Genomic DNA, 26945 nt, shown 5'->3' on the forward strand with positions numbered 1-26945 from the left:
CACCAGGCCTTCCTTCTTAGGTACCTCTGGGTACAGTCACCAGGCCTTCCTTCTCAGTTACCTTTGGGTACACTTACCAGGTCTTCCTTCTGAGGTACCTCAGTGGACTGTCACCAGGCCTTCCTTCCAAGCTACCTCTGGGTATAGTCACCAGTCCTTCCTTCCGAGGTAACTCTGGGTACAGTCATCAGACCTTTTTTCCGAGGTAACTGTGGGTACAATCATCAGACCTTTCTTCCGAGATACCTCTGGGTAGAGTGACCAGGCCTTCCTTCCGAGGTACCTCTGAGTACAGTCAGTAGGACTTCCTTCTGAGGTACCTCTGGGTACAGTTACCAGGCCTTCCTTCTCAGGCACCTCGGGGTACAGTCACCAGGCCTTCCTTCTCAGGCACCTCTGGGTACAGTCACCAAGCCGTCCTTCCCAGTTACGACTGGGTACTGTCACCAGGCCTTCCTTCCGAGGTACCTCAGGGTACAGGCACCAGGTCTCGTATCCAAGGTACCTCTGGGTACAGTCACCAGGTCTTCCTTCCGAGCTACCTCTGGGTACAGTTACCAGGCCTTCATTCTCAGGCACCTCTGTTTACAGTCACCAGGCCTTCCTTCCGAGCTACCTCTGGGTACTGTCACCAGGCCTTCCTTCGCAGTTATCTCTGGGTACAGTCACCAGGCCTTCCCTCCAGGGTTACTCTGGGTACAGTCACCAGGCCTTCCTTCCAGGTACCTCTGGGTACAGTCCGTAGGCCTTCCTTCTGAGGTAACTCTGAGTACAGTCAGGAGGCCTGCCTTCTCAGACACTTCTCGGTACTGTCACCAGGCCTTCCTTCTGAGGTACCTCTGGGTCCAGTCATCAGGCCTTCCTTCCTAGGTATGCATGGGCAGAGTCACCAGGCCTTCCTTCTGAGGTACCTCTGGGTATAGTCACCAGGCCTTCCTTCCGAGGTACGTCTGGGTACAGTCTCTAAGCCTTCCTTCCGAGGTTTGTCTTTGTACAGTTTCCAGGCCTTCCTTCTGAGGTACCTCTGGGTACAGTCACCACGCCTTCCTTCTTAGGTACCTCTGGGTATAGTTACCAGGCCTTCCTTCTCAGGTACGCCTGGGTCCTGTCACCAGGCCTTCCTTCCGAGGTACCTCTGGGTACTGTCACCAGGCCTTCCTTCCGAGGTACCTCTGGGTACAGGCACCAGCCATTGCTTCTGAAGTAACTCTGGGTACAGTCACCAGGCCTTGTATCCAAGGTAACTCTGGGTACAGTCAGCGGGACTTCCTTCCGAGGTACTTCTTGGTATAGTCAGTAGGCCTGCCTTCTGAGGTACCTCTGGGTAATGTCTCCTGGGCTTCCTTCTCCAGTACCTTTGGGTACAGTCACCAGACCTTCATTCTCAGCTACCTCGGGGTACAGTCACCAGGCCTTCGTTCTGAGGTACCTCTGAGTAGAGTCAGCAGGCGTGCCTTCTCAGATGACTCTGGGTACTATCACCAGGCCTCTCTTCCGAGGTAACTCTGGGTACAGATAATCAGACCTTTCTTCCGAGATACCTCTCGGTAGAGTGACCAGGCCTTCCTTCCGAGATAACTCTGGGTACAGGCAGTCGGTCTTCCTTCTGAGCTACATCTGGGTGATGTCACCAGGCCTTCCTTCCGAGGTACCTCTGGGTACAGTCACCAGGCCTTCCCTTCACGGTTACTCTGGCTACACTCACAAGGCCTTCCTTCCGAGGTACCCCAGGGTACAGACACCGAACGTTTCTTCCGAGGTAAGTCTGGGTACAGTCACCAGGATTTCCTTCCGAGGTACCTCTGGGTTAGTCACCAGGCCTTCCTTCCGAGGTTCGTCTGGGTACAGTCACCAGGCCTTTATTCTGAGGTACCTCTGGGTACAGTCACCAGGCCTTCCTTCTGAGGTACCTCTGTTACAGTCACCAGGCCTTCCTTCTGAGTTACCTGTGGTTACAGTCACCAGACCTTCCTTCTCAGGTTCCTTTGGCTGCAGTCACCAGGCCTTTTTTCCGAGTACCTCTGAGCACAGTCATCAGCCTTTTCTCCCGAAGTACCTCTGGGAATAGTCACCAGGCCTTCCTTCTGAGGTACCTCTGGGTACAGTCAGCAGGCCTTCCTTCTCAGATACCTCTGGGCACAGTCACCAGGGCTTCCTTCTTAGGTACCTCTGAGTACAGTCACCAGCCTTCCTTCTGAGGTAGCTTTTGGTACACTTACCAGGTCTTCCTTTTGAGGTACATCTGTGGACTGTCACCAGGCCTTCCTGCTGAGGCACGTCTGGGTACACTCATTAGACACTCCTATTTAGGTACCTCTGGGTACAGTCACCAGGCCTTCCTTCCAAGGTATCTTTGGGTATATTCACCAGTCCTTCCTTCCGAGGTACCTCTGGGTACTGTCACCAGGCCTTCCTTCTGAGGTAAGTCTGGGTACAGTCAGTAGGCCTTCCTTCTGAGGTACATCTGGGAAATGTCACCAGGCCTTCCTTCCGAGGTATCTCTGGGTACAGTTACCAGGCCTTCATTCTCAGGCACCTCTGGGTACAGTCAATAGGCCTTCCTTCTGAGGTAGCTCTGGGTACAGTCACCAGGTCTTCCTTCCAAGGTATCTTTGGGTATATTCACCAGTCCTTCCTTCCGAGGTACCTCTGGGTACTGTCACCAGGCCTTCCTTCTGAGGTAAGTCTGGGTACAGTCAGTAGGCCTTCCTTCTGAGGTACATCTGGGAAATGTCACCAGGCCTTCCTTCCGAGGTATCTCTGGGTACAGTTACCAGGCCTTCATTCTCAGGCACCTCTGGGTACAGTCAATAGGCCTTCCTTCTGAGGTAGCTCTGGGTACAGTCACCAGGTCTTCCTTCCTAGTTACCTCTGCGTATAGACATCTGGCCTTCCTTCTGAGGTACCTCTGGGTACAGTCACCAGGGCTTCCTTCCGAGGTACCTCTGGGTACAGTCACCAGGGCTTCCTTCCGAGGTACCTCTGGGTACAGTCACCAGGCCTTCCTTCCGAGATACGTCAGTGTGCAGTCACCAGGCCGTCCTTCCCAGGTACCTCTGGGTACAGTCACCGGGCCTTCCTTCCAAAGAACCTCTGGGTACTGTCTCCAGGCCTTCCGTCTGAGGTAACTCTGGGTACAGTCACTGGACCTTTCTTCCGAGGTACCTCTGGGTACTGTCACCAGGCCTTCATTCCGAGGTAAATTTTTGTACTGTCACCTGGCCTTCCTTCCGAGGTACCTCTGGGTACAGTCACTAGGCCTTCCCTCTGAGGTACCTCTGAGTACAGTCAGCAGGCCTGCCTTCTCAGATACCTCTGGGTACTGTCACCAGACCTTCCTTCTGCGGTAGCTCTGGGTACAGACACCAGGGCTTCCTTCGGAGGTACCTCTGGGTAAGGTCATCAGGGCTTCCTTCCGAGGTATGTATGGGTAGAGTCACCAGGGCTTCCTTCTAAGGTACGTCTGAGTACAGTCACCAGGCCTTCCTTCCGAGGTATCTCTGGGTACAGGCATCAGGCCTTCCCTCCGAAGAACGTCTGGGTACAGTCATCAGGCCTTCGTACCGAGTTACCTCAGGGTACAGTCACCAGGCCTTCCTTCCGAGGTACCTCTGTGTTCAGTCACCAGTCCTTCCTTCCGAGGAACCTCTGGGTACAGTCACCAGGCCTTCTTTCCGAAGTACCTCTGGGAATAGTCACCAGGCCTTCGGTCTGAGGTACCTCTGGGTACAGTCAGCAGGCCTTCCTTCTCAGATACCTCTGGGCACAGTCACCAGGGCTTCCTTCTTAGGTACCTCTGAGTACAGTCACCAGCCTTTCTTCTGAGGTACCTTTTGGTACACTTACCAGGTCTTCCTTTTGAGGTACCTCTGTGGACTGTCACCAGGCCTTCCTGCTGAGGCACCTCTGGGTACACTCATTAGACACTCCTATTTAGGTACCTCTGGTACAGTCACCAGGCCTTCCTTCCAAGGTACCTTTGGGTATATTCACCAGAACTTCCTTCCGAGGTACCTCTGGGTACTGTCACCAGGCCTTCCCTCTGAGGTAAGTCTGGGTACAGTCAGTAGGCCTTCCTTCTGAGGTACATCTGGGAAATGTCACCAGGCCTTCCTTCCGAGGTATCTCTGGGTACAGTTACCAGGCCTTCATTCTCAGGCACCTCTGGGTACAGTCACCAGGCCTTCCTTCTGAGGTAGCTCTGGGTACTGTCACCAGGCCTTCCTTCTGAGTTACCTCTGCGTATAGTCACCAGGCCTTCCTTCTGAGGTACCTCTGGGTACAGTCACCAGACCTTCCTTCTGAGGTACCTCTGGGTACTGTCACCAGGTTTTCTTCTGAGGTAACTCTGCGTACTGTCACCAGGCCTTCCTTCCGAGGTAATTCTATGTTCAGTCAAGAGTCCTTCCTTCCGAGGAACCTCTGGGTACACTCACGAGGCCCTGTATCCGAGGTACGTCTGGGTACAGTCACCAGGCCGTCCTTCCGAGGTACCTCTGGGTATAGTCAGTAGGCCTTCCTTCTGAGGTACCTCTGGGTAATGTCTCCAGGGATTCTATCAACAGTACTTCTGGGTACAGTCAACAGGCCTTCATTCTCAGGTACCTCTGGGTAGAGTCACCAGCCCTTCATTCTCAGGTACCTCAGAGTACGGTCTCCAGGCCTTCTTTCCGAGGAAACTCTGGGTACAGTCACCAGAAATTCCTTCTGAGGTACCTCTGGGTATCGTCACCAGGCCTTTCTTCTGAGGTAACTCTGGGTACAGTCAGCAGGCCTTCCTCATCAAATACCTCTGGGCACAGTCACCAGGCCTTCCTTCTGAGGTACCTCTGGGTCCAGTCATCAGGCCTTCCTTCCTAGGTATGCATGGGCAGAGTCACCAGGCCTTCCTTCTGAGGTACCTCTGGGTATAGTCACCAGGCCTTCCTTCCGAGGTACGTCTGGGTACAGTCTCTAAGCCTTCCTTCCGAGGTTTGTCTTTGTACAGTTTCCAGGCCTTCCTTCTGAGGTACCTCTGGGTACAGTCACCACGCCTTCCTTCTTAGGTACCTCTGGGTATAGTTACCAGGCCTTCCTTCTCAGGTAAGCCTGGGTACTGTCACCAGGCCTTCCTTCCGAGGTACCTCTGGGTACTGTCACCAGGCCTTCCTTCCGAGGTACCTCTGGGTACAGGCACCAGCCATTGCTTCCGAAGTAACTCTGGGTACAGTCACCAGGCCTTGTATCCAAGGTAACTCTGGGTACAGTCAGCGGGACTTCCTTCCGAGGTACTTCTTGGTATAGTCAGTAGGCCTGCCTTCTGAGGTACCTCTGGGTAATGTCTCCTGGGCTTCCTTCTCCAGTACCTTTAGGTACAGTCACCAGACCTTCATTCTCAGCTACCTCTGGGTACAGTCACCAGGCCTTCGTTCTGAGGTACCTCTGAGTAGAGTCAGCAGGCGTGCCTTCTCAGATGACTCTGGGTACTATCACCAGGCCTCTCTTCCGAGGTAACTCTGGGTACAGATAATCAGACCTTTCTTCCGAGATACCTCTCGGTAGAGTGACCAGGCCTTCCTTCCGAGATAACTCTGGGTACAGTCAGTCGGTCTTCCTTCTGAGCTACATCTGGGTGATGTCACCAGGCCTTCCTTCCGAGGTACCTCTGGGTACAGTCACCAGGCCTTCCCTTCACGGTTACTCTGGCTACACTCACAAGGCCTTCCTTCCGAGGTACCCCAGGGTACAGACACCAAACGTTTCTTCCATGGTAACTCTGGGTACAGTCACCAGACCTGCCTTCCGAGGTACCTCTGTTTACTGTCACCTGTCCTTCCTTCCGAGGTAAGTCTGGGTACAGTCACCAGGATTTCCTTCCGAGGTACCTCTGGGTTAGTCACCAGGCCTTCCTTCCGAGGTACGTCTGGGTACAGTCACCAGGCCTTTATTCTGAGGTACCTCTGGGTACAGTCACCAGGCCTTCCTTCTGCGGTACCTCTGTTACAGTCACCAGGCCTTCCTTCTGAGATACCTGTGGTTACAGTCACCAGACCTTCCTTCTCAGGTTCCTTTGGCTGCAGTCACCAGACATTTTTTCCGAGTACCTCTGAGCACAGTCATCAGCCCTTTCTCCCGAAGTACCTCTGGGAATAGTCACCAGGCCTTCCTTCTGAGGTACCTCTGGGTACAGTCAGCAGGCCTTCCTTCTCAGATACCTCTGGGCACAGTCACGAGGGCTTCCTTCTTAGGTACCTCTGAGTACAGTCACCAGCCTTCCTTCTGAGGTACCTTTGGGTACACTTACCAGGTCTTCCTTTTGAGGTACATCTGTGGACTGTCACCAGGCCTTCCTGCTGAGGAACCTCTGGGTACACTCATTAGACACTCCTATTTAGGTACCTCTGGGTACAGTCACCAGGCCTTCCTTCCAAGGTATCTTTGGGTATATTCACCAGTCCTTCCTTCCGAGGTACCTCTGGGTACTGTCACCAGGCCTTCCTTCTGAGGTAAGTCTGGGTACAGTCAGTAGGCCTTCCTTCTGAGGTACATCTGGGAAATGTCACCAGGCCTTCCTTCCGAGGTATCTCTGGGTACAGTTACCAGGCCTTCATTCTCAGGCACCTCTGGGTACAGTCAATAGGCCTTCCTTCTGAGGTAGCTCTGGGTACAGTCACCAGGTCTTCCTTCCTAGTTACCTCTGCGTATAGACATCTGGCCTTCCTTCTGAGGTACCTCTGGGTACAGTCACCAGGGCTTCCTTCCGAGGTACCTCTGGGTACAGTCACCAGGGCTTCCTTCCGAGGTACCTCTGGGTACAGTCACCAGGCCTTCCTTCCGAGATACGTCAGTGTGCAGTCACCAGGCCGTCCTTCCCAGGTACCTCTGGGTACAGTCACCGGGCCTTCCTTCCAAAGAACCTCTGGGTACTGTCTCCAGGCCTTCCGTCTGAGGTAACTCTGGGTACAGTCACTGGACCTTTCTTCCGAGGTACCTCTGGGTACTGTCACCAGGCCTTCATTCCGAGGTAAATTTTTGTACTGTCACCTGGCCTTCCTTCCGAGGTACCTCTGGGTACAGTCACTAGGCCTTCCCTCTGAGGTACCTGTGAGTACAGTCAGCAGGCCTGCCTTCTCAGATACCTCTGGGTACTGTCACCAGACCTTCCTTCTGCGGTAGCTCTGGGTACAGACACCAGGGCTTCCTTCGGAGGTACCTCTGGGTAAGGTCATCAGGGCTTCCTTCCGAGGTATGTATGGGTAGAGTCACCAGGGCTTCCTTCTAAGGTACGTCTGAGTACAGTCACCAGGCCTTCCTTCCGAGGTATCTCTGGGTACAGGCATCAGGCCTTCCCTCCGAAGAACGTCTGGGTACAGTCATCAGGCCTTCGTACCGAGTTACCTCAGGGTACAGTCACCAGGCCTTCCTTCCGAGGTACCTCTGTGTTCAGTCACCAGTCCTTCCTTCCGAGGAACCTCTGGGTACAGTCACCAGGCCTTCTTTCCGAAGTACCTCTGGGAATAGTCACCAGGCCTTCGGTCTGAGGTACCTCTGGGTACAGTCAGCAGGCCTTCCTTCTCAGATACCTCTGGGCACAGTCACCAGGGCTTCCTTCTTAGGTACCTCTGAGTACAGTCACCAGCTTTTTTTCTGAGGTACCTTTTGGTACACTTACCAGGTCTTCCTTTTGAGGTACCTCTGTGGACTGTCACCAGGCCTTCCTGCTGAGGCACCTCTGGGTACACTCATTAGACACTCCTATTTAGGTACCTCTGGTACAGTCACCAGGCCTTCCTTCCAAGGTACCTTTGGGTATATTCACCAGAACTTCCTTCCGAGGTACCTCTGGGTACTGTCACCAGGCCTTCCTTCTGAGGTAAGTCTGGGTACAGTCAATAGGCCTTCCTTCTGAGGTACATCTGGGAAATGTCACCAGGCCTTCCTTCCGAGGTATCTCTGGGTACAGTTACCAGGCCTTCATTGTCAGGCACCTCTGGGTACAGTCACCAGGCCTTCCTTCTGAGGTAGCTCTGGGTACTGTCACCAGGCCTTCCTTCTGAGTTACCTCTGCGTATAGTCACCAGGCCTTCCTTCTGAGGTACCTCTGGGTACAGTCACCAGACCTTCCTTCTGAGGTACCTCTGGGTACTGTCACCAGGTTTTCCTTCTGAGGTAACTCTGCGTACTGTCACCAGGCCTTCCTTCCGAGGTAATTCTGTGTTCAGTCAAGAGTCCTTCCTTCCGAGGAACCTCTGGGTACACTCACGAGGCCCTGTATCCGAGGTACGTCTGGGTACAGTCACCAGGCCTTCCTTCCGAGGTACCTCTGGGTATAGTCAGTAGGCCTTCCTTCTGAGGTACCTCTGGGTAATGTCTCCAGGGATTCTATCTCCAGTACTTCTGGGTACAGTCAACAGGCCTTCATTCTCAGGTACCTCTGGGTAGAGTCACCAGCCCTTCATTCTCAGGTACCTCAGAGTACGGTCTCCAGGCCTTCTTTCCGAGGAACCTCTGGGTACAGTCACCAGACATTCCTTCTGAGGTACCTCTGGGTATCGTCACCAGGCCTTTCTTCTGAGGAAACTCTGGGTACAGTCAGCAGGCCTTCCTCCTCAAATACCTCTGGGCACAGTCACCAGGCCTTCCTTCTTAGGTACCTCTGGGTACAGTCACCAGGCCTTCCTTCTCAGTTACCTTTGGGTACACTTACCAGGTCTTCCTTCTGAGGTACCTCAGTGGACTGTCACCAGGCCTTCCTTCCAAGCTACCTCTGGGTATAGTCACCAGTCCTTCCTTCCGAGGTAACTCTGGGTACAGTCATCAGACCTTTTTTCCGAGGTAACTGTGGGTACAATCATCAGACCTTTCTTCCGAGATACCTCTGGGTAGAGTGACCAGGCCTTCCTTCCGAGGTACCTCTGAGTACAGTCAGTAGGACTTCCTTCTGAGGTACCTCTGGGTACAGTTACCAGGCCTTCCTTCTCAGGCACCTCTGGGTACAGTCACCAGGCCTTCCTTCTCAGGCACCTCTGGGTACAGTCACCAAGCCGTCCTTCCCAGTTACGACTGGGTACTGTCACCAGGCCTTCCTTCCGAGGTACCTCAGGGTACAGGCACCAGGTCTCGTATCCAAGGTACCTCTGGGTACAGTCACCAGGTCTTCCTTCCGAGGTACCTCTGGGTACAGTTACCAGGCCTTCATTCTCAGGCACCTCTGTTTACAGTCACCAGGCCTTCCTTCCGAGCTACCTCTGGGTACTGTCACCAGGCCTTCCTTCGCAGTTATCTCTGGGTACAGTCACCAGGCCTTCCCTCCAGGGTTACTCTGGGTACAGTCACCAGGCCTTCCTTCCAGGTACCTCTGGGTACAGTCCGTAGGCCTTCCTTCTGAGGTAACTCTGAGTACAGTCAGGAGGCCTGCCTTCTCAGACACTTCTGGGTACTGTCACCAGGTCTTCCTTCTGAGGTACCTCTGGGTCCAGTCATCAGGCCTTCCTTCCTAGGTATGCATGGGCAGAGTCACCAGGCCTTCCTTCTGAGGTACCTCTGGGTATAGTCACCAGGCCTTCCTTCCGAGGTACGTCTGGGTACAGTCTCTAAGCCTTCCTTCCGAGGTTTGTCTTTGTACAGTTTCCAGGCCTTCCTTCTGAGGTACCTCTGGGTACAGTCACCACGCCTTCCTTCTTAGGTACCTCTGGGTATAGTTACCAGGCCTTCCTTCTCAGGTACGCCTGGGTCCTGTCACCAGGCCTTCCTTCCGAGTTACCTCTGGGTACTGTCACCAGGCCTTCCTTCCGAGGTACCTCTGGGTACAGGCACCAGCCATTGCTTCTGAAGTAACTCTGGGTACAGTCACCAGGCCTTGTATCCAAGGTAACTCTGGGTACAGTCAGCGGGACTTCCTTCCGAGGTACTTCTTGGTATAGTCAGTAGGCCTGCCTTCTGAGGTACCTCTGGGTAATGTCTCCTGGGCTTCCTTCTCCAGTACCTTTGGGTACAGTCACCAGACCTTCATTCTCAGCTACCTCGGGGTACAGTCACCAGGCCTTCGTTCTGAGGTACCTCTGAGTAGAGTCAGCAGGCGTGCCTTCTCAGATGACTCTGGGTACTATCACCAGTCCTCTCTTCCGAGGTAACTCTGGGTACAGATAATCAGACCTTTCTTCTGAGATACCTCTCGGTAGAGTGACCAGGCCTTCCTTCCGAGATAACTCTGGGTACAGGCAGTCGGTCTTCCTTCTGAGGTACATCTGGGTGATGTCACCAGGCCTTCCTTCCGAGGTACCTCTGGGTACAGTCACCAGGCCTTCCCTTCACGGTTACTCTGGCTACACTCACAAGGCCTTCCTTCCGAGGTACCCCAGGGTACAGACACCAAACGTTTCTTCCGAGGTAAGTCTGGGTACAGTCACCAGGATTTCCTTCCGAGGTACCTCTGGGTTAGTCACCAGGCCTTCCTTCCGAGGTTCGTCTGGGTACAGTCACCAGGCCTTTATTCTGAGGTACCTCTGGGTACAGTCACCAGGCCTTCCTTCTGAGGTACCTCTGTTACAGTCACCAGGCCTTCCTTCTGAGATACCTGTGGTTACAGTCACCAGACCTTCCTTCTCAGGTTCCTTTGGCTGCAGTCACCAGGCCTTTTTTCCGAGTACCTCTGAGCACAGTCATCAGCCTTTTCTCCCGAAGTACCTCTGGGAATAGTCACCAGGCCTTCCTTCTGAGGTACCTCTGGGTACAGTCAGCAGGCCTTCCTTCTCAGATACCTCTGGGCACAGTCACCAGGGCTTCCTTCTTAGGTACCTCTGAGTACAGTCACCAGCCTTCCTTCTGAGGTAGCTTTTGGTACACTTACCAGGTCTTCCTTTTGAGGTACATCTGTGGACTGTCACCAGGCCTTCCTGCTGAGGCACGTCTGGGTACACTCATTAGACACTCCTATTTAGGTACCTCTGGGTACAGTCACCAGGCCTTCCTTCCAAGGTATCTTTGGGTATATTCACCAGTCCTTCCTTCCGAGGTACCTCTGGGTACTGTCACCAGGCCTTCCTTCTGAGGTAAGTCTGGGTACAGTCAGTAGGCCTTCCTTCTGAGGTACATCTGGGAAATGTCACCAGGCCTTCCTTCCGAGGTATCTCTGGGTACAGTTACCAGGCCTTCATTCTCAGGCACCTCTGGGTACAGTCAATAGGCCTTCCTTCTGAGGTAGCTCTGGGTACAGTCACCAGGTCTTCCTTCCTAGTTACCTCTGCGTATAGACATCTGGCCTTCCTTCTGAGGTACCTCTGGGTACAGTCACCAGGGCTTCCTTCCGAGGTACCTCTGGGTACAGTCACCAGGGCTTCCTTCCGAGGTACCTCTGGGTACAGTCACCAGGCCTTCCTTCCGAGATACGTCAGTGTGCAGTCACCAGGCCGTCCTTCCCAGGTACCTCTGGGTACAGTCACCGGGCCTTCCTTCCAAAGAACCTCTGGGTACTGTCTCCAGGCCTTCCGTCTGAGGTAACTCTGGGTACAGTCACTGGACCTTTCTTCCGAGGTACCTCTGGGTACTGTCACCAGGCCTTCATTCCGAGGTAAATTTTTGTACTGTCACCTGGCCTTCCTTCCGAGGTACCTCTGGGTACAGTCACTAGGCCTTCCCTCTGAGGTACCTCTGAGTACAGTCAGCAGGCCTGCCTTCTCAGATACCTCTGGGTACTGTCACCAGACCTTCCTTCTGCGGTAGCTCTGGGTACAGACACCAGGGCTTCCTTCGGAGGTACCTCTGGGTAAGGTCATCAGGGCTTCCTTCCGAGGTATGTATGGGTAGAGTCACCAGGGCTTCCTTCTAAGGTACGTCTGAGTACAGTCACCAGGCCTTCCTTCCGAGGTATCTCTGGGTACAGGCATCAGGCCTTCCCTCCGAAGAACGTCTGGGTACAGTCATCAGGCCTTCGTACCGAGTTACCTCAGGGTACAGTCACCAGGCCTTCCTTCCGAGGTACCTCTGTGTTCAGTCACCAGTCCTTCCTTCCGAGGAACCTCTGGGTACAGTCACCAGGCCTTCTTTCCGAAGTACCTCTGGGAATAGTCACCAGGCCTTCGGTCTGAGGTACCTCTGGGTACAGTCAGCAGGCCTTCCTTCTCAGATACCTCTGGGCACAGTCACCAGGGCTTCCTTCTTAGGTACCTCTGAGTACAGTCACCAGCCTTTCTTCTGAGGTACCTTTTGGTACACTTACCAGGTCTTCCTTTTGAGGTACCTCTGTGGACTGTCACCAGGCCTTCCTGCTGAGGCACCTCTGGGTACACTCATTAGACACTCCTATTTAGGTACCTCTGGTACAGTCACCAGGCCTTCCTTCCAAGGTACCTTTGGGTATATTCACCAGAACTTCCTTCCGAGGTACCTCTGGGTACTGTCACCAGGCCTTCCCTCTGAGGTAAGTCTGGGTACAGTCAGTAGGCCTTCCTTCTGAGGTACATCTGGGAAATGTCACCAGGCCTTCCTTCCGAGGTATCTCTGGGTACAGTTACCAGGCCTTCATTCTCAGGCACCTCTGGGTACAGTCACCAGGCCTTCCTTCTGAGGTAGCTCTGGGTACTGTCACCAGGCCTTCCTTCTGAGTTACCTCTGCGTATAGTCACCAGGCCTTCCTTCTGAGGTACCTCTGGGTACAGTCACCAGACCTTCCTTCTGAGGTACCTCTGGGTACTGTCACCAGGTTTTCCTACTGAGGTAACTCTGCGTACTGTCACCAGGCCTTCCTTCCGAGGTAATTCTATGTTCAGTCAAGAGTCCTTCCTTCCGAGGAACCTCTGGGTACACTCACGAGGCCCTGTATCCGAGGTACGTCTGGGTACAGTCACCAGGCCGTCCTTCCGAGGTACCTCTGGGTATAGTCAGTAGGCCTTCCTTCTGAGGTACCTCTGGGTAATGTCTCCAGGGATTCTATCAACAGTACTTCTGGGTACAGTCAACAGGCCTTCATTCTCAGGTACCTCTGGGTAGAGTCACCAGCCCTTCATTCTCAGGTACCTCAGAGTACGGTCTCCAGGCCTTCTTTCCGAGGAAACTCTGGGTACAGTCACCAGAAATTCCTTCTGAGGTACCTCTGGGTATCGTCACCAGGCCTTTCTTCTGAGGTAACTCTGGGTACAGTCAGCAGGCCTTCCTCATCAAATACCTCTGGGCACAGTCACCAGGCCTTCCTTCTGAGGTACCTCTGGGTCCAGTCATCAGGCCTTCCTTCCTAGGTATGCATGGGCAGAGTCACCAGGCCTTCCTTCTGAGGTACCTCTGGGTATAGTCACCAGGCCTTCCTTCCGAGGTACGTCTGGGTACAGTCTCTAAGCCTTCCTTCCGAGGTTTGTCTTTGTACAGTTTCCAGGCCTTCCTTCTGAGGTACCTCTGGGTACAGTCACCACGCCTTCCTTCTTAGGTACCTCTGGGTATAGTTACCAGGCCTTCCTTCTCAGGTAAGCCTGGGTACTGTCACCAGGCCTTCCTTCCGAGGTACCTCTGGGTACTGTCACCAGGCCTTCCTTCCGAGGTACCTCTGGGTACAGGCACCAGCCATTGCTTCCGAAGTAACTCTGGGTACAGTCACCAGGCCTTGTATCCAAGGTAACTCTGGGTACAGTCAGCGGGACTTCCTTCCGAGGTACTTCTTGGTATAGTCAGTAGGCCTGCCTTCTGAGGTACCTCTGGGTAATGTCTCCTGGGCTTCCTTCTCCAGTACCTTTGGGTACAGTCACCAGACCTTCATTCTCAGCTACCTCTGGGTACAGTCACCAGGCCTTCGTTCTGAGGTACCTCTGAGTAGAGTCAGCAGGCGTGCCTTCTCAGATGACTCTGGGTACTATCACCAGGCCTCTCTTCCGAGGTAACTCTGGGTACAGATAATCAGACCTTTCTTCCGAGATACCTCTCGGTAGAGTGACCAGGCCTTCCTTCCGAGATAACTCTGGGTACAGTCAGTCGGTCTTCCTTCTGAGCTACATCTGGGTGATGTCACCAGGCCTTCCTTCCGAGGTACCTCTGGGTACAGTCACCAGGCCTTCCCTTCACGGTTACTCTGGCTACACTCACAAGGCCTTCCTTCCGAGGTACCCCAGGGTACAGACACCAAACGTTTCTTCCATGGTAACTCTGGGTACAGTCACCAGACCTGCCTTCCGAGGTACCTCTGTTTACTGTCACCTGTCCTTCCTTCCGAGGTAAGTCTGGGTACAGTCACCAGGATTTCCTTCCGAGGTACCTCTGGGTTAGTCACCAGGCCTTCCTTCCGAGGTACGTCTGGGTACAGTCACCAGGCCTTTATTCTGAGGTACCTCTGGGTACAGTCACCAGGCCTTCCTTCTGCGGTACCTCTGTTACAGTCACCAGGCCTTCCTTCTGAGATACCTGTGGTTACAGTCACCAGACCTTCCTTCTCAGGTTCCTTTGGCTGCAGTCACCAGACATTTTTTCCGAGTACCTCTGAGCACAGTCATCAGCCCTTTCTCCCGAAGTACCTCTGGGAATAGTCACCAGGCCTTCCTTCTGAGGTACCTCTGGGTACAGTCAGCAGGCCTTCCTTCTCAGATACCTCTGGGCACAGTCACGAGGGCTTCCTTCTTAGGTACCTCTGAGTACAGTCACCAGCCTTCCTTCTGAGGTACCTTTGGGTACACTTACCAGGTCTTCCTTTTGAGGTACATCTGTGGACTGTCACCAGGCCTTCCTGCTGAGGAACCTCTGGGTACACTCATTAGACACTCCTATTTAGGTACCTCTGGGTACAGTCACCAGGCCTTCCTTCCAAGGTATCTTTGGGTATATTCACCAGTCCTTCCTTCCGAGGTACCTCTGGGTACTGTCACCAGGCCTTCCTTCTGAGGTAAGTCTGGGTACAGTCAGTAGGCCTTCCTTCTGAGGTACATCTGGGAAATGTCACCAGGCCTTCCTTCCGAGGTATCTCTGGGTACAGTTACCAGGCCTTCATTCTCAGGCACCTCTGGGTACAGTCAATAGGCCTTCCTTCTGAGGTAGCTCTGGGTACAGTCACCAGGTCTTCCTTCCTAGTTACCTCTGCGTATAGACATCTGGCCTTCCTTCTGAGGTACCTCTGGGTACAGTCACCAGGGCTTCCTTCCGAGGTACCTCTGGGTACAGTCACCAGGGCTTCCTTCCGAGGTACCTCTGGGTACAGTCACCAGGCCTTCCTTCCGAGATACGTCAGTGTGCAGTCACCAGGCCGTCCTTCCCAGGTACCTCTGGGTACAGTCACCGGGCCTTCCTTCCAAAGAACCTCTGGGTACTGTCTCCAGGCCTTCCGTCTGAGGTAACTCTGGGTACAGTCACTGGACCTTTCTTCCGAGGTACCTCTGGGTACTGTCACCAGGCCTTCATTCCGAGGTAAATTTTTGTACTGTCACCTGGCCTTCCTTCCGAGGTACCTCTGGGTACAGTCACTAGGCCTTCCCTCTGAGGTACCTCTGAGTACAGTCAGCAGGCCTGCCTTCTCAGATACCTCTGGGTACTGTCACCAGACCTTCCTTCTGCGGTAGCTCTGGGTACAGACACCAGGGCTTCCTTCGGAGGTACCTCTGGGTAAGGTCATCAGGGCTTCCTTCCGAGGTATGTATGGGTAGAGTCACCAGGGCTTCCTTCTAAGGTACGTCTGAGTACAGTCACCAGGCCTTCCTTCCGAGGTATCTCTGGGTACAGGCATCAGGCCTTCCCTCCGAAGAACGTCTGGGTACAGTCATCAGGCCTTCGTACCGAGTTACCTCAGGGTACAGTCACCAGGCCTTCCTTCCGAGGTACCTCTGTGTTCAGTCACCAGTCCTTCCTTCCGAGGAACCTCTGGGTACAGTCACCAGGCCTTCTTTCCGAAGTACCTCTGGGAATAGTCACCAGGCCTTCGGTCTGAGGTACCTCTGGGTACAGTCAGCAGGCCTTCCTTCTCAGATACCTCTGGGCACAGTCACCAGGGCTTCCTTCTTAGGTACCTCTGAGTACAGTCACCAGCTTTTTTTCTGAGGTACCTTTTGGTACACTTACCAGGTCTTCCTTTTGAGGTACCTCTGTGGACTGTCACCAGGCCTTCCTGCTGAGGCACCTCTGGGTACACTCATTAGACACTCCTATTTAGGTACCTCTGGTACAGTCACCAGGCCTTCCTTCCAAGGTACCTTTGGGTATATTCACCAGAACTTCCTTCCGAGGTACCTCTGGGTACTGTCACCAGGCCTTCCTTCTGAGGTAAGTCTGGGTACAGTCAATAGGCCTTCCTTCTGAGGTACATCTGGGAAATGTCACCAGGCCTTCCTTCCGAGGTATCTCTGGGTACAGTTACCAGGCCTTCATTCTCAGGCACCTCTGGGTACAGTCACCAGGCCTTCCTTCTGAGGTAGCTCTGGGTACTGTCACCAGGCCTTCCTTCTGAGTTACCTCTGCGTATAGTCACCAGGCCTTCCTTCTGAGGTACCTCTGGGTACAGTCACCAGACCTTCCTTCTGAGGTACCTCTGGGTACTGTCACCAGGTTTTCCTTCTGAGGTAACTCTGCGTACTGTCACCAGGCCTTCCTTCCGAGGTAATTCTGTGTTCAGTCAAGAGTCCTTCCTTCCGAGGAACCTCTGGGTACACTCACGAGGCCCTGTATCCGAGGTACGTCTGGGTACAGTCACCAGGCCTTCCTTCCGAGGTACCTCTGGGTATAGTCAGTAGGTCTTCCTTCTGAGGTACCTCTGGGTAATGTCTCCAGGGATTCTATCTCCAGTACTTCTGGGTACAGTCAACAGGCCTTCATTCTCAGGTACCTCTGGGTAGAGTCACCAGCCCTTCATTCTCAGGTACCTCAGAGTACGGTCTCCAGGCCTTCTTTCCGAGGAACCTCTGGGTACAGTCACCAGACATTCCTTCTGAGGTACCTCTGGGTATCGTCACCAGGCCTTTCTTCTGAGGAAACTCTGGGTACAGTCAGCAGGCCTTCCTCCTCAAATACCTCTGGGCACAGTCACCAGGCCTTCCTTCTTAGGTACCTCTGGGTACAGTCACCAGGCCTTCCTTCTCAGTTACCTTTGGGTACACTTACCAGGTCTTCCTTCTGAGGTACCTCAGTGGACTGTCACCAGGCCTTCCTTCCAAGCTACCTCTGGGTATAGTCACCAGTCCTTCCTTCCGAGGTAACTCTGGGTACAGTCATCAGACCTTTTTTCCGAGGTAACTGTGGGTACAATCATCAGACCTTTCTTCCGAGATACCTCTGGGTAGAGTGACCAGGCCTTCCTTCCGAGGTACCTCTGAGTACAGTCAGTAGGACTTCCTTCTGAGGTACCTCTGGGTACAGTTACCAGGCCTTCCTTCTCAGGCACCTCTGGGTACAGTCACCAGGCCTTCCTTCTCAGGCACCTCTGGGTACAGTCACCAAGCCGTCCTTCCCAGTTACGACTGGGTACTGTCACCAGGCCTTCCTTCCGAGGTACCTCAGGGTACAGGCACCAGGTCTCGTATGCAAGGTACCTCTGGGTACAGTCACCAGGTCTTCCTTCCGAGGTACCTCTGGGTACAGTTACCAGGCCTTCATTCTCAGGCACCTCTGTTTACAGTCACCAGGCCTTCCTTCCGAGCTACCTCTGGGTACTGTCACCAGGCCTTCCTTCGCAGTTATCTCTGGGTACAGTCACCAGGCCTTCCCTCCAGGGTTACTCTGGGTACAGTCACCAGGCCTTCCTTCCAGGTACCTCTGGGTACAGTCCGTAGGCCTTCCTTCTGAGGTAACTCTGAGTACAGTCAGGAGGCCTGCCTTCTCAGACACTTCTGGGTACTGTCACCAGGTCTTCCTTCTGAGGTACCTCTGGGTCCAGTCATCAGGCCTTCCTTCCTAGGTATGCATGGGCAGAGTCACCAGGCCTTCCTTCTGAGGTACCTCTGGGTATAGTCACCAGGCCTTCCTTCCGAGGTACGTCTGGGTACAGTCTCTAAGCCTTCCTTCCGAGGTTTGTCTTTGTACAGTTTCCAGGCCTTCCTTCTGAGGTACCTCTGGGTACAGTCACCACGCCTTCCTTCTTAGGTACCTCTGGGTATAGTTACCAGGCCTTCCTTCTCAGGTACGCCTGGGTCCTGTCACCAGGCCTTCCTTCCGAGGTACCTCTGGGTACTGTCACCAGGCCTTCCTTCCGAGGTACCTCTGGGTACAGGCACCAGCCATTGCTTCTGAAGTAACTCTGGGTACAGTCACCAGGCCTTGTATCCAAGGTAACTCTGGGTACAGTCAGCGGGACTTCCTTCCGAGGTACTTCTTGGTATAGTCAGTAGGCCTGCCTTCTGAGGTACCTCTGGGTAATGTCTCCTGGGCTTCCTTCTCCAGTACCTTTGGGTACAGTCACCAGACCTTCATTCTCAGCTACCTCGGGGTACAGTCACCAGGCCTTCGTTCTGAGGTACCTCTGAGTAGAGTCAGCAGGCGTGCCTTCTCAGATGACTCTGGGTACTATCACCAGTCCTCTCTTCCGAGGTAACTCTGGGTACAGATAATCAGACCTTTCTTCTGAGATACCTCTCGGTAGAGTGACCAGGCCTTCCTTCCGAGATAACTCTGGGTACAGGCAGTCGGTCTTCCTTCTGAGGTACATCTGGGTGATGTCACCAGGCCTTCCTTCCGAGGTACCTCTGGGTACAGTCACCAGGCCTTCCCTTCACGGTTACTCTGGCTACACTCACAAGGCCTTCCTTCCGAGGTACCCCAGGGTACAGACACCAAACGTTTCTTCCGAGGTAAGTCTGGGTACAGTCACCAGGATTTCCTTCCGAGGTACCTCTGGGTTAGTCACCAGGCCTTCCTTCCGAGGTTCGTCTGGGTACAGTCACCAGACCTTTATTCTGAGGTACCTCTGGGTACAGTCACCAGGCCTTCCTTCTGAGGTACCTCTGTTACAGTCAACAGTCCTTCTTTCCGAGGAACCTCTGGGTACAGTCACCAGACCTTCCTTCTGAGGTACCTCTGGGTATTGTCACCAGGCCTTTCTTCTGAGGGAACTCTGGGTACAGTCAGCAGGCCTTCCTCCTCAAATACCTCTGGGCACAGTCACCAGGCCTTCCTTCTTAGGTACCTCTGGGTACAGTCACCAGGCCTTCCTTCTCAGTTACCTTTGGGTACACTTACCAGGTCTGCCTTCTGAGGTACCTCAGTGGACTGTCACCAGGCCTTCCTTCCAAGCTACCTCTGGGTATAGTCACCAGTCCTTCCTTCCGAGGTAACTCTGGGTACAGTCATCAGACCTTTTTTCCGAGGTAACTGTGGGTACAATCATCAGACCTTTCTTCCGAGATACCTCTGGGTAGAGTGACCAGGCCTTCCTTCCGAGGTACCTCTGAGTACAGTCAGTAGGCCTTCCTTCTGAGGTACCTCTGGGTACAGTTACCAGGCCTTCCTTCTCAGGCACCTCTGGGTACAGTCACCAGGCCTTCCTTCTCAGGCACCTCTGGGTACAGTCACCAAGCCGTCCTTCCCAGTTACGACTGGGTACTGTCACCAGGCCTTCCTTCCGAGGTACCTCAGGGTACAGGCACCAGGTCTCGTATCCAAGGTACTTCTGGGTACAGTCACCAGGTCTTCCTTCCGAGCTACCTCTGGGTACAGTTACCAGGCCTTCATTCTCAGGCACCTCTGTTTACAGTCACCAGGCCTTCCTTCCGAGCTACCTCTGGGTACTGTCACCAGGCCTTCCTTCGCAGTTATCTCTGGGTACAGTCACCAGGCCTTCCCTCCAGGGTTACTCTGGGTACAGTCACCAGGCCTTCCTTCCAGGTACCTCTGGGTACAGTCCGTAGGCCTTCCTTCTGAGGTAACTCTGAGTACAGTCAGGAGGCCTGCCTTCTCAGACACTTCTGGGTACTGTCACCAGGCCTTCCTTCTGAGGTACCTAAGGGTCCAGTCATCAGGCATTCCTTCCTAGGTATGCATGGGCAGAGTCACCAGGCCTTCCTTCTGAGATACCTCTGGGTATAGTCACCAGGCCTTCCTTCCGAGGTACGTCTGGGTACAGTCTCTAAGCCTTCCTTCCGAGGTTTGTCTTTGTACAGTTTCCAGGCCTTCCTTCTGAGGTACCTCTGGGTACAGTCACCACGCCTTCCTTCTTAGGTACCTCTGGGTATAGTTACCAGGCCTTCCTTCTCAGGTACGCCTGGGTACTGTCACCAGGCGTTCCTTCCGAGGTACCTCTGGGTACAGGCACCAGCCATTGCTTCCGAAGTAACTCTGGGTACAGTCACCAGGCCTTGTATCCAAGGTAACTCTGGGTACAGTCAGCGGGACTTCCTTCCGAGGTACTTCTTGTTATAGTCAGTAGGCCTGCCTTCTGAGGTACCTCTGGGTAATGTCTCCTGGGCTTCCTTCTCCAGTACCTTTGGGTACAGTCACCAGACCTTCATTCTCAGCTACCTCTGGGTACAGTCACCAGGCCTTCGTTCTGAGGTACCTCTGAGTAGAGTCAGCAGGCGTGCCTTCTCAGATGACTCTGGGTACTATCACCAGGCCTCTCTTCCGAGGTAACTCTGGGTACAGATAATCAGACCTTTCTTCCGAGATACCTCTCGGTAGAGTGACCAGGCCTTCCTTCCGAGATAACTCTGGGTACAGTCAGTCGGTCTTCCTTCTGAGCTACATCTGGGTGATGTCACCAGGCCTTCCTTCCGAGGTACCTCTGGGTACAGTCACCAGGCCTTCCCTTCACGGTTACTCTGGCTACACTCACAAGGCCTTCCTTCCGAGGTACCCCAGGGTACAGACACCAAACGTTTCTTCCATGGTAACTCTGGGTACAGTCACCAGACCTGCCTTCCGAGGTACCTCTGTTTACTGTCACCTGTCCTTACTTCCGAGGTAAGTCTGGGTACAGTCACCAGGATTTCCTTCCGAGGTACCTCTGGGTTAGTCACCAGGCCTTCCTTCCGAGGTACGTCTGGGTACAGTCACCAGGCCTTTATTCTGAGGTACCTCTGGGTACAGTCACCAGGCCTTCCTTCTGCGGTACCTCTGTTACAGTCACCAGGCCTTCCTTCTGAGATACCTGTGGTTACAGTCACCAGACCTTCCTTCTCAGGTTCCTTTGGCTGCAGTCACCAGACATTTTTCCGAGTACCTCTGAGCACAGTCATCAGCCCTTTCTCCCGAAGTACCTCTGGGAATAGTCACCAGGCCTTCCTTCTGAGGTACCTCTGGGTACAGTCAGCAGGCCTTCCTTCTCAGATACCTCTGGGCACAGTCACGAGGCCTTCCTTCTTAGGTACCTCTGAGTACAGTCACCAGCCTTCCTTCTGAGGTACCTTTGGGTACACTTACCAGGTCTTCCTTTTGAGGTACATCTGTGGACTGTCACCAGGCCTTCCTGCTGAGGCACCTCTGGGTACACTCATTAGACACTCCTATTTAGGTACCTCTGGGTACAGTCACCAGGCCTTCCTTCCAAGGTATCTTTGGGTATATTCACCAGTCCTTCCTTCCGAGGTACCTCTGGGTACTGTCACCAGGCCTTCCTTCTGAGGTAAGTCTGGGTACAGTCAGTAGGCCTTCCTTCTGAGGTACATCTGGGAAATGTCACCAGGCCTTCCTTCCGAGGTATCTCTGGGTACAGTTACCAGGCCTTCATTCTCAGGCACCTCTGGGAACAGTCAATAGGCCTTCCTTCTGAGGTAGCTCTGGGTACAGTCACCAGGTCTTCCTTCCTAGTTACCTCTGCGTATAGACATCTGGCCTTCCTTCTGAGGTACCTCTGTGTACAGTCACCAGGGCTTCCTTCCGAGGTACCTCTGGGTACAGTCACCAGGGCTTCCTTCCGAGGTACGACAGTGTACAGTCACCAGGCCTTCCTTCCGAGATACGTCAGTGTGCAGTCACCAGGCCGTCCTTCCCAGGTACCTGTGGTTACAGTCACCGGGCCTTCCTTCCAAAGAACCTCTGGGTACTGTCTCTAGGCCTTCCGTCTGAGGTAACTCTGGGTACAGTCACTGGACCTTTCTTCCGAGGTACCTCTGGGTACTGTCACCAGGCCTTCATTCCGAGGTAAATTTTTGTACTGTCACCTGGCCTTCCTTCCGAGGTACCTCTGGGTACAGTCACTAGGCCTTCCCTCTGAGGTACCTCTGAGTACAGTCAGCAGGCCTGCCTTCTCAGATACCTCTGGGTACTGTCACCAGACTTTCCTTCTGCGGTAGCTCTGGGTACAGACACCAGGGCTTCCTTCGGAGGTACCTCTGGGTAAGGTCATCAGGGCTTCCTTCCGAGGTATGTATGGGTAGAGTCACCAGGGCTTCCTTCTAAGGTACGTCTGAGTACAGTCACCAGGCCTTCCTTCCGAGGTATCTCTGGGTACAGGCATCAGGCCTTCCCTCCGAAGAACGTCTGGGTACAGTCATCAGGCCTTCGTACCGAGTTACATCAGGGTACAGTCACCAGGCTTTCCTTCCGAGGTACCTCTGTGTTCAGTCACCAGTCCTTCCTTCCGAGGAACCTCTGGGTACAGTCACCAGGCCTTCTTTCCGAAGTACCTCTGGGAATAGTCACCAGGCCTTCGGTCTGAGGTACCTCTGGGTACAGTCAGCAGGCCTTCCTTCTCAGATACCTCTGGGAACAGTCACCAGGGCTTCCTTCTTAGGTACCTCTGAGTACAGTCACCAGCTTTTCTTCTGAGGTACCTTTTGGTACACTTACCAGGTCTTCCTTTTGAGGTACCTCTGTGGACTGTCACCAGGCCTTCCTGCTGAGGCACCTCTGGGTACACTCATTAGACACTCCTATTTAGGTACCTCTGGTACAGTCACCAGGCCTTCCTTCCAAGGTACCTTTGGGTATATTCACCAGAACTTCCTTCCGAGGTACCTCTGGGTACTGTCACCAGGCCTTCCTTCTGAGGTAAGTCTGGGTACAGTCAATAGGCCTTCCTTCTGAGGTACATCTGGGAAATGTCACCAGGCCTTCCTTCCGAGGTATCTCTGGGTACAGTTACCAGGCCTTCATTGTCAGGCACCTCTGGGTACAGTCACCAGGCCTTCCTTCTGAGGTAGCTCTGGGTACTGTCACCAGGCCTTCCTTCTGAGTTACCTCTGCGTATAGTCACCAGGCCTTCCTTCTGAGGTACCTCTGGGTACAGTCACCAGACCTTCCTTCTGAGGTACCTCTGGGTACTGTCACCAGGTTTTCCTTCTGAGGTAACTCTGCGTACTGTCACCAGGCCTTCCTTCCGAGGTAATTCTGTGTTCAGTCAAGAGTCCTTCCTTCCGAGGAACCTCTGGGTACACTCACGAGGCCCTGTATCCGAGGTACGTCTGGGTACAGTCACCAGGCCTTCCTTCCGAGGTACCTCTGGGTATAGTCAGTAGGCCTTCCTTCTGAGGTACCTCTGGGTAATGTCTCCAGGGATTCTATCTCCAGTACTTCTGGGTACAGTCAACAGGCCTTCATTCTCAGGTACCTCTGGGTAGAGTCACCAGCCCTTCATTCTCAGGTACCTCAGAGTACGGTCTCCAGGCCTTCTTTCCGAGGAACCTCTTGGTACAGTCACCAGACCTTCCTTCTGAGGTACCTCTGGGTATCGTCACCAGGCCTTTCTTCTGAGGTAACTCTGGGTACAGTCAGCAGGCCTTCCTCCTCAAATACCTCTGGGCACAGTCACCAGGCCTTCCTTCCTAGGTACCTCTGGGTACAGTCACCAGGCCTTCCTTCTCAGTTACCTTTGGGTACACTTACCAGGTCTTCCTTCTGAGGTACCTCAGTGGACTGTCACCAGGCCTTCCTTCCAAGCTACCTCTGGGTATAGTCACCAGTCCTTCCTTCCGAGGTAACTCTGGGTACAGTCATCAGACCTTTTTTCCGAGGTAACTGTGGGTACAATCATCAGACCTTTCTTTCGAGATACCTCTGGGTAGAGTGACCAGGTCTTCCTTCCGAGGTACCTCTGAGTACAGTCAGTAGGCCTTCCTTCTGAGGTACCTCTGGGTACAGTTACCAGGCCTTCCTTCTCAGGCACCTCTGGGTACAGTCACCAGGCCTTCCTTCTCAGGCACCTCTGGGTACAGTCACCAAGCCGTCCTTCCCAGTTACGACTGGGTACTGTCACCAGGCCTTCCTTCCGAGGTACCTCAGGGTACAGGCACCAGGGCTCGTATCCAAGGTACCTCTGGGTACAGTCACCAGGCCTTCCTTCCGAGGTACCTCTGGGTACAGTTACCAGGCCTTCATTCTCAGGCACCTCTGTTTACAGTCACCAGGCCTTCCTTCCGAGCTACCTCTGGGTACTGTCACCAGGCCTTCCTTCGCAGTTATCTCTGGGTACAGTCACCAGGCCTTCCCTCCAGGGTTACTCTGGGTACAGTCACCAGGCCTTCCTTCCAGGTACCTCTGGGTACAGTCCGTAGGCCTTCCTTCTGAGGTAACTCTGAGTACAGTCAGGAGGCCTGCCTTCTCAGACACTTCTGGGTACTGTCACCAGGCCTTCCTTCTGAGGTACCTCTGGGTCCAGTCATCAGGCCTTCCTTCCTAGGTATGCATGGGCAGAGTCACCAGGCCTTCCTTCTGAGGTACCTCTGGGTATAGTCACCAGGCCTTCCTTCCGAGGTACGTCTGGTTACAGTCTCTAAGCCTTCCTTCCGAGGTTTGTCTTTGTACACTTTCCAGGCCTTCCTTCTGAGGTACCTCTGGGTACAGTCACCACGCCTTCCTTCTTAGGTACCTCTGGGTATAGTTACCAGGCCTTCCTTCTCAGGTACGCCTGGGTACTGTCACCAGGCCTTCCTTCCGAGGTACCTCTGGATACTGTCACCAGGCCTTCCTTCTGAGGTAGCTCTGGGTACACTCACCAAGCCTTCCTTCCCAGTTACGCCTGGGTACTGTCACCAGGCCTTCCTTCCGAGGTACCTCTGGGTACTGTCACCAGGCCTTCCTTCCGAGGTACCTCTGGGTACAGGCACCAGCCATTGCTTCCGAAGTAACTCTGGGTACAGTCACTAGGCCTTGTATCCAAGGTAACTCTGGGTACAGTCAGCGGGACTTCCTTCCGAGGTACGTCTTGGTATAGTCAGTAGGCCTTCCTTCTGAGGTACCTCTGGGTATAGTCACCAGGCCTTCCTTCCGAGGTACGTCTGGGTACAGTCTCTAAGCCTTCCTTCCGAGGTTTGTCTTTGTACAGTTTCCAGGCCTTCCTTCTGAGGTACCTCTGGGTACAGTCACCACGCCTTCCTTCTTAGGTACCTCTGGGTACAGTCACCAGGCCTTCCTTCTCAGGTACGCCTGGGTACTGTCACCAGGCCTTCCTTCCGAGGTACCTCTGGGTACTGTCACCAGGCCTTCCTTCCGAGGTACCCCTGGGTACAGGCACCAGCCATTGCTTCCGAAGTAACTCTGGGTACAGTCACCAGGCCTTGTATCCAAGGTAACTCTGGGTACAGTCAGCGGGACTTCCTTCCGAGGTACTTCTTGGTATAGTCAGTAGGCCTGCCTTCTGAGGTACCTCTGGGTAATGTCTCCTGGGCTTCCTTCTCCAGTACCTTTGGGTACAGTCACCAGACCTTCATTCTCAGCTACCTCGGGGTACAGTCACCAGGCCTTCGTTCTGAGGTACCTCTGAGTAGAGTCAGCAGGCGTGCCTTCTCAGATGACTCTGGGTACTATCACCAGGCCTCTCTTCCGAGGTAACTCTGGGTACAGATAATCAGACCTTTCTTCCGAGATACCTCTCGGTAGAGTGACCAGGCCTTCCTTCCGAGGTACCTCTGGGTACAGTCACCAGGCCTTCCCTTCACGGTTACTCTGGCTACACTCACAAGGCCTTCCTTCCGAGGTACCCCAGGGTACAGACACCAAACGTTTCTTCCATGGTAACTCTGGGTACAGTCACCAGACCTGCCTTCCGAAGTACCTCTGTTTACTGTCACCTGTCCTTCCTTCCGAGGTAAGTCTGGGTACAGTCACCAGGATTTCCTTCCGAGGTACCTCTGGGTTAGTCACCAGGCCTTCCTTCCGAGGTACGTCTGGGTACAGTCACCAGGCCTTTATTCTGAGGTACCTCTGGGTACAGTCACCAGGCCTTCCTTCTGAGATACCTGTGGTTACAGTCACCAGACCTTCCTTCTCAGGTTCCTTTGGCTGCAGTCACCAGGCCTTTTTTCCGAGTATCTCTGAGCACAGTCATCAGCCCTTTCTCCCGAGGTACCTCTGGGAATAGTCACCAGGCCTTCCTTCTGAGGTACCTCTGGGTACAGTCAGCAGGCCTTCCTTCTCAGATACCTCTGGGCACAGTCACGAGGGCTTCCTTCTTAGGTACCTCTGAGTACAGTCACCAGCCTTCCTTCTGAGGTAGCTTTTGGTACACTTACCAGGTCTTCCTTTTGAGGTACATCTGTGGACTGTCACCAGGCCTTCCTGCTGAGGCACCTCTGGGTACACTCATTAGACACTCCTATTTAGGTACCTCTGGGTACAGTCACCAGGCCTTCCTTCCAAGGTATCTTTGGGTATATTCACCAGTCCTTCCTTCCGAGGTACCTCCGGGTACTATCACCAGGCCTCCCTTCTGAGGTAAGTCTGGGTACAGTCAGTAGGCCTTCCTTCTGAGGTACATCTGGGAAATGTCACCAGGCCTTCCTTCTGAGGTATCTCTGGGTACAGTTACCAGGCCTTCATTCTCAGGCACCTCTGGGTACAGTCAATAGGCCTTGCTTCTGAGGTAGCTCTGGGTACAGTCACCAGACCTTCCTTCTGAGGTACCCCTGGGTACTGTCACCAGGTTTTCCTTCTGAGGTAACTCTGCGTACTGTCACCAGGCCTTCCTTCCGAGGTAATTCTGTGTTCAGTCAAGAGTCCTTCCTTCCGAGGAACCTCTGGGTACACTCACGAGGCCCTGTATCCGAGGTACGTCTGGGTACAGTCACCAGGCCTTCCTTCCGAGGTACCTCTGGGTATAGTCAGTAGGCCTTCCTTCTGAGGTACCTCTGGGTAATGTCTCCAGG

The sequence above is a fragment of the Elephas maximus genome, chromosome Y (assembly GCF_024166365.1).
Source record: "Elephas maximus indicus isolate mEleMax1 chromosome Y, mEleMax1 primary haplotype, whole genome shotgun sequence".
Classification (NCBI taxonomy): Eukaryota; Metazoa; Chordata; class Mammalia; order Proboscidea; family Elephantidae; genus Elephas; species Elephas maximus.